The sequence below is a fragment of the Triticum aestivum genome, chromosome 3A (genome assembly GCF_018294505.1).
Source record: "Triticum aestivum cultivar Chinese Spring chromosome 3A, IWGSC CS RefSeq v2.1, whole genome shotgun sequence".
Taxonomy (NCBI): domain Eukaryota; kingdom Viridiplantae; phylum Streptophyta; class Magnoliopsida; order Poales; family Poaceae; genus Triticum; species Triticum aestivum.
Genome location: NC_057800.1, coordinates 1,721,904 through 1,730,941, shown reverse-complemented (window position 1 = coordinate 1,730,941; position 9,038 = coordinate 1,721,904).

Below are 9,038 nucleotides of genomic sequence, written 5' to 3'. Positions count from 1 at the left end.
TAGCTCCAGCAAATGCGGATACAGCTTTTTGCCATCGGGCGCATTTTTCAGCGTTGTCCTTCCAGCTTTCTGCATCACTGGTTCCAGCAAAAAAATGTGCTGGTTCCAGCATTTCCGCGGATCATCGAATCCTGGGCGCCACCGTCGCTAGCTTCCTTCATCCTTGGTTCCAGCAAAAGCATTTGCTGGTTGTAGCATTTGCAGAGGCTCGCTCCAGCATCACATCCACGTACACACGCCTTGCGCGGAGGTAGTTTCGTGGAGGCTGGAGCCAGCTTGGCACTCGAGCCGGCCGAAAGTTCGGCCGGCGCGCCGTCTCGAAGCGTTTTCCTGTCAGGGCGTTGATAGGCACCAGCGCGCCGGTCCAATCTTTCGGCCGGTCGCGTCCTAACCGTCCAATTCAGGTCTTGTGAACTGTTCGATCTCTCTGTATTCACTCCGTTCCTGCCTTGCATCAAGCCTTCCTTCCCCCAACTCGCTCCGGCGCAAGCGCTGCCAGCCCCCGCCACACCGTCGCGTGAGTCAAGCGAGCTCGCAACACCTCCGCACCGCCAGTTTGCCGTCGCTCGCCGCCCTCGCAGATAACCTTCCCCGCTTACAAAAATTGCTTCCATGGTCAACGCCGGTTCCAGCATCTGGCGGTGCTGATCCCAACAAAAAACAGATTGCAGCAAAACACAGTCCCCCCTCCCCCCCCCCCCCCGCATCGGTGCCCGCCTCGAAGTCACCGCACTGCCAACGCCACGTGGCACCCAGCTCGCCACCGGTAGCAAGACCACTGTGGAACAGTTGCAGCTTCTCCATTCATAGTCCCAGCACCCCCCCCCGACAATGGATGTAGCTTTTCCCGGTGCCGGATGTAGCTCCAGCAAACGCGGATGCAACTTTTTGCCATCGGGCGCATTTTTCAGCGTTGTCCTTCCAGCTTTCTGCATCACTGGTTCCAGCAAAAAAATGTGCTGGTTCCAGCATTTCCGCGGATCATCGAATCCTGGGCGCCACCGTCGCTAGCTTCCTTCATTCTTGGTTCCAGCAAAAGCATTTGCTGGTTGTAGCATTTGCAGAGGCTCGCTCCAGCATCACATCCACGTACACATGCCTTGCACGGAGGTAGTTTCGTGGAGGCTGGAGCCAGCGTGGCGCTCGAGCCGGCCGAAAGTTCGGCCGGCGCGCTGTCTCGAAGCGTTTTCCTTTTAGGGCATTGGTAGGCATCGGCGCGCCGGTCCAATCTTTCGGCCGGTCGCGTCCTAACCGTCCAATTCAGGTCTTGTGAACAGTTCGATCTCTTTGTATTCACTCCGTTCCTGCCTTGCATCGAGCCTTCCTTCCCCCAACTCGCTCCGGCGCAAGCGCTGCCAGCCCCCGCCACACCGTCGCGTGAGTCAAGCGATCTCGCAACACCTCCGCACCGCCAGTTTGCCGTCGCTCGCCGCCCTCGCAGATAACCTTCCCCGCTTACAAAAATTGCTTCCATGGTCAACGCCGGTTCCAGCATCTGGCGGTGCTGATCCCAACAAAAAACAGATTGCAGCAAAACACAGTCCCCCCTCCCCCCCCGCATCGGTGCCCGCCTCGAAGTCATCGCACTGCCAACGCCACCTGGCACCCAGCTCGCCGCCGGTAGCAACACCACCGTGGAATGGTTGCAGCTTCTCCATTCATAGTCCCAGCACCGCCCCTACAATGGATGTAGCTTTCCCCGGTGCCGGATGTAGCTCCAGCAAATGCGGATGCAGCTTTTTGCCATCGGGCGCATTTTTCAGCGTTGTCCTTCCAGCTTTCTGCATCACTGGTTCCAGCAAAAAAATGTGCTGGTTCCAGCATTTCCGCGGATCATCGAATCCTGGGCGCCACCGTCGCTAGCTTCCTTCATCCTTGGTTCCAGCAAAAGCATTTGCTGGTTGTAGCATTTGTAGAGGCTCGCTCCAGCATCACATCCACGTACACATGCCTTGCGCGGAGGTAGTTTCGTGGAGGCTGGAGCTAGCGTGGCGCTCGAGCCGGCCGAAAGTTCGGCCGGCGCGTCGTCTCGGAGCGTTTTCCTTTCAGGGCGTTGATAGGCGCCGGCGCGCCGGTCCAATCTTTCGGCCGATTGCGTCCTAACCGTCCAATTCAGGTCTTGTGAACTATTCGATCTCTCTGTATTCACTCCGTTCATGCCTTGCATCGAGCCTTCCTTCCCCCAACTCGCTCCGGCGCAAGCGCTGCCAGCCCCCGCCACACCGTCGCGTGAGTCAAGCGAGCTCGCAACACCTCCGCACCGCCAGTTTGCCGTCGCTCGCCGCCCTCGCAGATAACCTTCCCCGCTTACAAAAATTGCTTCCATGGTCAACGCCGGTTCCAGCATCTGGCGGTGCTGATCCCAACAAAAAACAGATTGCAGCAAAACACAGTCCCCCCTCCCCCCCTCCCCCCCCCCCCCCCCGCATCGGCGCCTGCCTCGAAGTCACCGCACTGCCAACGCCACCTGGCACCCAGCTCGCCGCCGGTAGCAACACCACTGTGGAACGGTTGCAGCTTCTCCATTCATAGTCCCAGCACCGCCCCCGACAATGGATGTAGCTTTCCCCGGTGCCGGATGCAGCTCCAGCAAACGCGGATGCAGCTTTTTGCCATCGGGCACATTTTTCACCGTTGTGCTTCCAGCTTTCTGCATCACTGGTTCCAGCAAAAAAATGTGCTTGTTCCAGCATTTCCGCGGATCATCGAATCCTGGGCGCCACCGTCGCTAGCTTCCTTCATCCTTGGTTCCAGCAAAAGCATTTGCTGGTTGTAGCATTTGAAGAGGCTCGCTCCAGCATCACATCCATGTACACATGCCTTGCACGAAGGTAGTTTCGTGGAGGCTAGAGCCAGCGTGGCGCTCGAGCCGGCCGAAAGTTCGGCCGGCGCGCCGTCTCGAAGCGTTTTCCTTTCAGGGCGTTGATAGGCGCCGGCGCGCCAGTCCAATCTTTCGGCCGGTCGCGTCCTAACCGTCCAATTCAGGTCTTGTGAACTGTTCGATCTCTCTGTATTCACTCCGTTCCTGCCTTGCATCGAGCCTTCCTCCCCCCAACTCGCTCCGGCGCAAGCGCTGCCAGCCCCCGCCACACCGTCGCGTGAGTCAAGCGAGCTCGCAACACACCTCCGCCCCGCCAGTTTGGCGTCGCTCGTCACCCTCGCAGATAACCTTCCCCGCTTACAAAAATTGCTTCCATGGTCAACGCCGGTTCCAGCATCTGGCGGTGCTGATCCCAACAAAAAACAGATTGCAGCAAAACACAGCCCCCCTCCCCCCCCCCCCCCCCCCCGCATCGGCGCCCGCCTCGAAGTCACCGCACTGCCAACGCCACCTGGCACCCAGCTGGCCGCCGGTAGCAACACCCCCGTGGAATGGTTGTAGCTTCGCCATACATAGTCCCAGCACCGCCCCGACAATGGATGTAGCTTTCCCCGGTGCCGGATGTAGCTCCAGCAAACGCGGATGCAGCTTTTTGCCATCGGGCGCATTTTTCAGCGTTGTCCTTCCAGCTTTCTGCATCACTGGTTCCAGCAAAAAAATTTGCAGGTTCCAGCATTTCCGCGGATCATCGAATCCTGGGCGCCACCGTCGCTAGCTTCCTTCATCCTTGGTTCCAGCAAAAGCATTTGCTGGTTGTAGCATTTGCAGAGGCTCGCTCCAGCATCACATCCACGTACACATGCCTTGCGCGGAGGTAGTTTCGTGGAGGCTGGAGCCAGCTTGGCGCTCGAGCCGGCCGAAAGTTCGGCCGGCGCGCCGTCTCGAAGCATTTTCCTTTCAGGGCGTTGATAGGCGCCGGCGCGCCGGTCCAATCTTTCGGCCGGTCGCGTCCTAACCGTCCAATTCAGGTCTTGTGAACTGTTCGATCTCTCTGTATTCACTCCGTTCCTGCCTTGCATCGAGCCTTCCTTCCCCCAACTCGCTCCGGCGCAAGCGCTGCCAGCCCCCGCCACACCGTCGCGTGAGTCAAGCGAGCTCGCAACACCTCCGCACCGCCAGTTTACCGTCGCTCGCCGCCCTCGCAGATAACCTTCCCCACTTACAAAAATTGCTTCCATGGTCAACGCCATTTCAGCATCTGGCGGTGCTGATCCCAACAAAAAACAGATTGCATCGAAACGCAGTCCCCCTCCCCCCCACCCCCCCGCATCGGCGCCTGCCTCGAAGTCACCGCACTGCCAACGCCACCTGGCACCCAGCTCGCCGCCGGTAGCAACACCACTGTGGAACGGTTGCAGCTTCTCCATTCATAGTCCCAGCACCGCCCCCGACAATGGATGTAGCTTTCCCCGGTGCCGGATGCAGCTCCAGCAAACGCGGATGCAGCTTTTTGCCATCGGGCGCATTTTTCAGCGTTGTCCTTCCAGCTTTCTACATCACTGGTTCCAGCAATAAAAATGTGCTTGTTCCAGCATTTCCGCGGATCATCGAATCCTGGGCGCCACCGTCGCTAGCTTCCTTGATCCTTGGTTCCAGCAAAAGCATTTGCTGGTTGTAGAATTTGAAGAGGCTCGCTCCAGCATCACATCCATGTACACATGCCTTGCACGGAGGTAGTTTCGTGGAGGCTAGAGCTAGCGTGGCGCTCGAGCCGGCCGAAAGTTCGGCCGACGCGCCGTCTCGAAGCGTTTTCCTTTCAGGGCGTTGATAGGCGCCGGCGCGCCAGTCCAATCTTTCGGCCGGTCGCGTCCTAACCGTCCAATTCAGGTCTTGTGAACTGTTCGATCTCTCTGTATTCACTCCGTTCCTGCCTTGCATCGAGCCTTCCTTCCCCCAACTCGCTCCGGTGCAAACGCTGCCAGCCCCCGCCACACCGTCGCGTGAGTCAAGCGAGCTCGCAACACACCTCCGCACCGCCAGTTTGGCGTCGCTCGCCGCCCTCGCAGATAACCTTCCCCGCTTACAAAAATTGCTTCCATGGTCAACGCCGGTTCCAGCATCTGGCGGTGCTGATCCCAACAAAAAACAGATTGCAGCAAAACACAGTCCCCCCCCCCCCCCCCCCCCCGCATCGGCGCCCGCCTCGAAGTCACCGCACTGCCAACGCCACCTGGCACCCAGCTCGCCGCCGGTAGCAACACCACCGTGGAATGGTTGCAGCTTCGCCATTCATAGTCCCAGCACCGCCCCGACAATGGATGTAGCTTTCCCCGGTGCCGGATGTAGCTCCAGCAAACGCGGATGCAGCTTTTTGCCATCGGGCGCATTTTTCAGCGTTGTCCTTCCAGCTTTCTGCATCACTGGTTCCAGCAAAAAAATTTGTAGGTTCCAGCATTTCCGCGGATCATCGAATCCTGGGCGCCACCGTCGCTAGCTTCCTTCATCCTTGGTTCCAGCAAAAGCATTTGCTGGTTGTAGCATTTGCAGAGGCTCGCTCCAGCATCACATCCACGTACACATGCCTTGCGCGGAGGTAGTTTCGTGGAGGCTGGAGCCAGCGTGGCGCTCGAGCCGGCCGAAAGTTCGGCCGGCGCGCCGTCTCGAAGCATTTTCCTTTCAGGGCGTTCATAGGCGCCGACGCGCCGGTCCAATCTTTCGGCCGGTCGTGTCCTAACCGTCCAATTCAGGTCTTGTGAACTGTTCGATGTTTCTGTATTCACTCCGTTCCTGCCTTGCATCGAGCCTTCCTTCCCCCAACTCGCTCCGGCGCAAGCGCTGCCAGCCCCCGCCACACCGTCGCGTGAGTCAAGCGAGCTCGCAACACCTCCGCACCGCCAGTTTGCCGTCGCTCGCCGCCCTCGCAGATAACCTTCCCCGCTTACAAAAATTGCTTCCATGGTCAACGCCGGTTCCAGCATCTGGCGGTGCTGATCCCAACAAAAAACAGATTGCAGCAAAACACAGTCCCCCCTCCCCCCCCCCCCCCCCCCCCCCCCGCATCGGCGCCTGCCTCGAAGTCACCGCACTGCCAACGCCACCTGGCACCCAGCTCGCCGCCGGTAGCAACACCACTGTGGAACGGTTGCAGCTTCTCCATTCATAGTCCCAGCACCGCCCCCGACAATGGATGTAGCTTTCCCCGGTGCCGGATGCAGCTCCAGCAAACGCGGATGCAGCTTTTTGCCATCGGGCACATTTTTCACCGTTGTGCTTCCAGCTTTCTGCATCACTGGTTCCAGCAAAAAAATGTGCTTGTTCCAGCATTTCCGCGGATCATCGAATCCTGGGCGCCACCGTCGCTAGCTTCCTTCATCCTTGGTTCCAGCAAAAGCATTTGCTGGTTGTAGCATTTGAAGAGGCTCGCTCCAGCATCACATCCATGTACACATGCCTCGCGTTGTTTTCCTTTCAGGGCGTTGATAGGCGCCGGCACGCCGGTCCAATCTTTCGGCCGGTCGCGTCCTAACCGTCCAATTCAGGTCTTGTGAACTGTTCGATCTCTCTGTATTCACTCCGTTCCTGCTTTGCATCGAGCCTTCCTTCCCCCAACTCGCTCCAGCGCAAGCGCTGCCAGTCCCCGCCACACCGTCGCGTGAGTCAAGCGAGCTAGCAACATCTCCGCACCGCCAGTTTGCCGTCGCTCGCCGCCCTCGCAGATAACCTTCCCCGCTTACAAAAATTGCTTCCATGGTCAACGCCGATTTCAGCATCTGGCGGTGCTGATCCCAACAAAAAACAGATTGCAGCGAAACACAGTCCCCCTCCCCCCCACCCCCCCTCATCGGCGCCTGCCTCGAAGTCACCGCACTGCCAACGCCACCTGGCACCCAGCTCGCCGCCGGTAGCAACACCACTGTGGAACGGTTGCAGCTTCTCCATTCATAGTCCCAGCACCGCCCCTGACAATGGATCTAGCTTTCCCCGGTGCCGGATGCAGCTCCAGCAAACGCGGATGCAGCTTTTTGCCATCGGGCGCATTTTTCAGCGTTGTCCTTCCAGCTTTCTGCATCACTGGTTCCAGCAAAAAAATGTGCTGGTTCCAGCATTTCCGCGGATCATCGAATCCTGGGCGCCACCGTCGCTAGCTTCCTTCATCCTTGGTTCCAGCAAAAGCATTTGCTGGTTGTAGCATTTGCAGAGGCTCGCTCCAGCATCACATCCACGTACACATGTCTTGCGCGGAGGTAGTTTCGTGGAGGCTGGAGCCAGCGTGGCGCTCGAGCCGGCCGAAAGTTCGGCTGGCGCGCTGTCTCGAAGCGTTTTCCTTTCAGGGCGTTGATAGGCGCCGGCGCGCCGGTCCAATCTTTCGGCCGGTCGCGTCCTAACCGTCCAATTCAGGTCTTGTGAACTGTTCGATCTCTCTGTATTCACTCCGTTCCTGCCTTGCATCGAGCTTTCCTTCCCCCAACTCGCTCCGGCGCAAGCGCTGCCAGCCCCCGCCACACCGTCGCGTGAGTCAAGCGAGCTCGCAACACCTCCGCACCGCCAGTTTGCCGTCGCTCGCCGCCCTCGCAGATAACCTTCCCCGCTTACAAAAATTGCTTCCATGGTCAACGCCGGTTCCAGCATCTGGCGGTGCTGATCCCAACAAAAAACAGATTGCAGCAAAACACAGTCCCCCCTCCCTCGCCCCCCCCCCCCCCCCGCATCGGCACCTGCCTCGAAGTCACCGCACTGCCAACGCCACCTGGCACCCAGCTCGCCGCCGGTAGCAACACCACTGTGGAACGGTTGCAGCTTCTCCATTCATAGTCCCAGCACCGCCCCCGACAATGGATGTAGCTTTCCCCGGTGCCGGATGCAGCTCCAACAAACGCGGATGCAACTTTTTGCCATCAGGCGCATTTTTCAGCGTTGTCCTTCCAGCTTTCTGCATCACTGGTTCCAGCAAAAAAATGTGTTGGTTCCAGCATTTCCGCGGATCATCGAATCCTGGGCGCCACCGTCGCTAGCTTCCTTCATCCTTGGTTCCAGCAAAAGCATTTGCTGGTTGTAGCATTTGCAGAGGCTCGCTCCAGCATCACATCCACGTACACATGTCTTGCGCGGAGGTAGTTTCGTGGAGGCTGGAGCCAGCGTGGCGCTCGAGCCGGCCGAAAGTTCGGCCGGCGCGCCCTCTCGAAGCGTTTTCCTTTCAGTATTGGGCCTGCCCTACTGCACTAGCTCATAGGCTATTCCTAATAGGAATTGGAATCGGTACGGGCGAGATATAGTCCTGACAAGCCCTATTCCAATATCGCGTGAAGGTGTTCTTCTCCTATAGTTTACTACTAGGCTGGCCTGTGTTGCCGGTTTTTTTGCTGCTCACTCCTATGTGTTCGTTCGGGTTTCATTCGCTCATTGTGTAGTTAGTTTTTCTTTCTTCTCTCTATCTAATTACTCCTCCGTTTCAGTTTACAAGTCCTGCGCGTATATCTAGGTTGCCAATTTTATCACCCTAATATAAACTATATAACACAAAAATTATATCTTTTGAAAATAGAAACTCCAAAGTTTATGTTGGTATATTTTTTGTAATATATGACTTGTATTAGGTTGGTCAAATTGACAACCTAGGGGTACGCGCACGCCCTGTAAACGTCTCAGTTAAAATTTGTAAACACATCATAATTATGACGTAAGAGTTCAGTATTACTGCACTATATGAGCTCAGTATGAGATTTAAAAACTAATTATGACATAATTATTAACACTTTATCCTGAAATATAGCTTTTTTAGTTGAAAGTTGTCTCATTGAGGATAGAAAAAAAAGTAAGAGTAACTAAAATGCTATGCAAGATCTAGGAACATCTAGTGTAAAATGTACTCCCTCCGTCTCATAATGTAAGACGTTTTTTTTACACTAGTGTAGTGTTAAAAAGCGTCTTACATTTTAGGACGGAGGGAGTAGTAAACATGAGACATGTTTTCCTAGTGACTGCAGTACAGTACAGAAAGGACCTACCTTGAAGAACAAACCCATGAACAATATAAGTACCGAAAATAGAACCTTAAATGTGTGCCAGGCTTGCCCACCAAGGAAAAGCACTTTCATAATCGGGTCACCAAGGATCACCACCACACGTTCAGGTCCAAAACCACATCAAGGACCTTCTAATATCTCTGAATGCAGCCAGAGTTTAAAATTATTTTGTAGTGAAAACTAATTACCAGCGT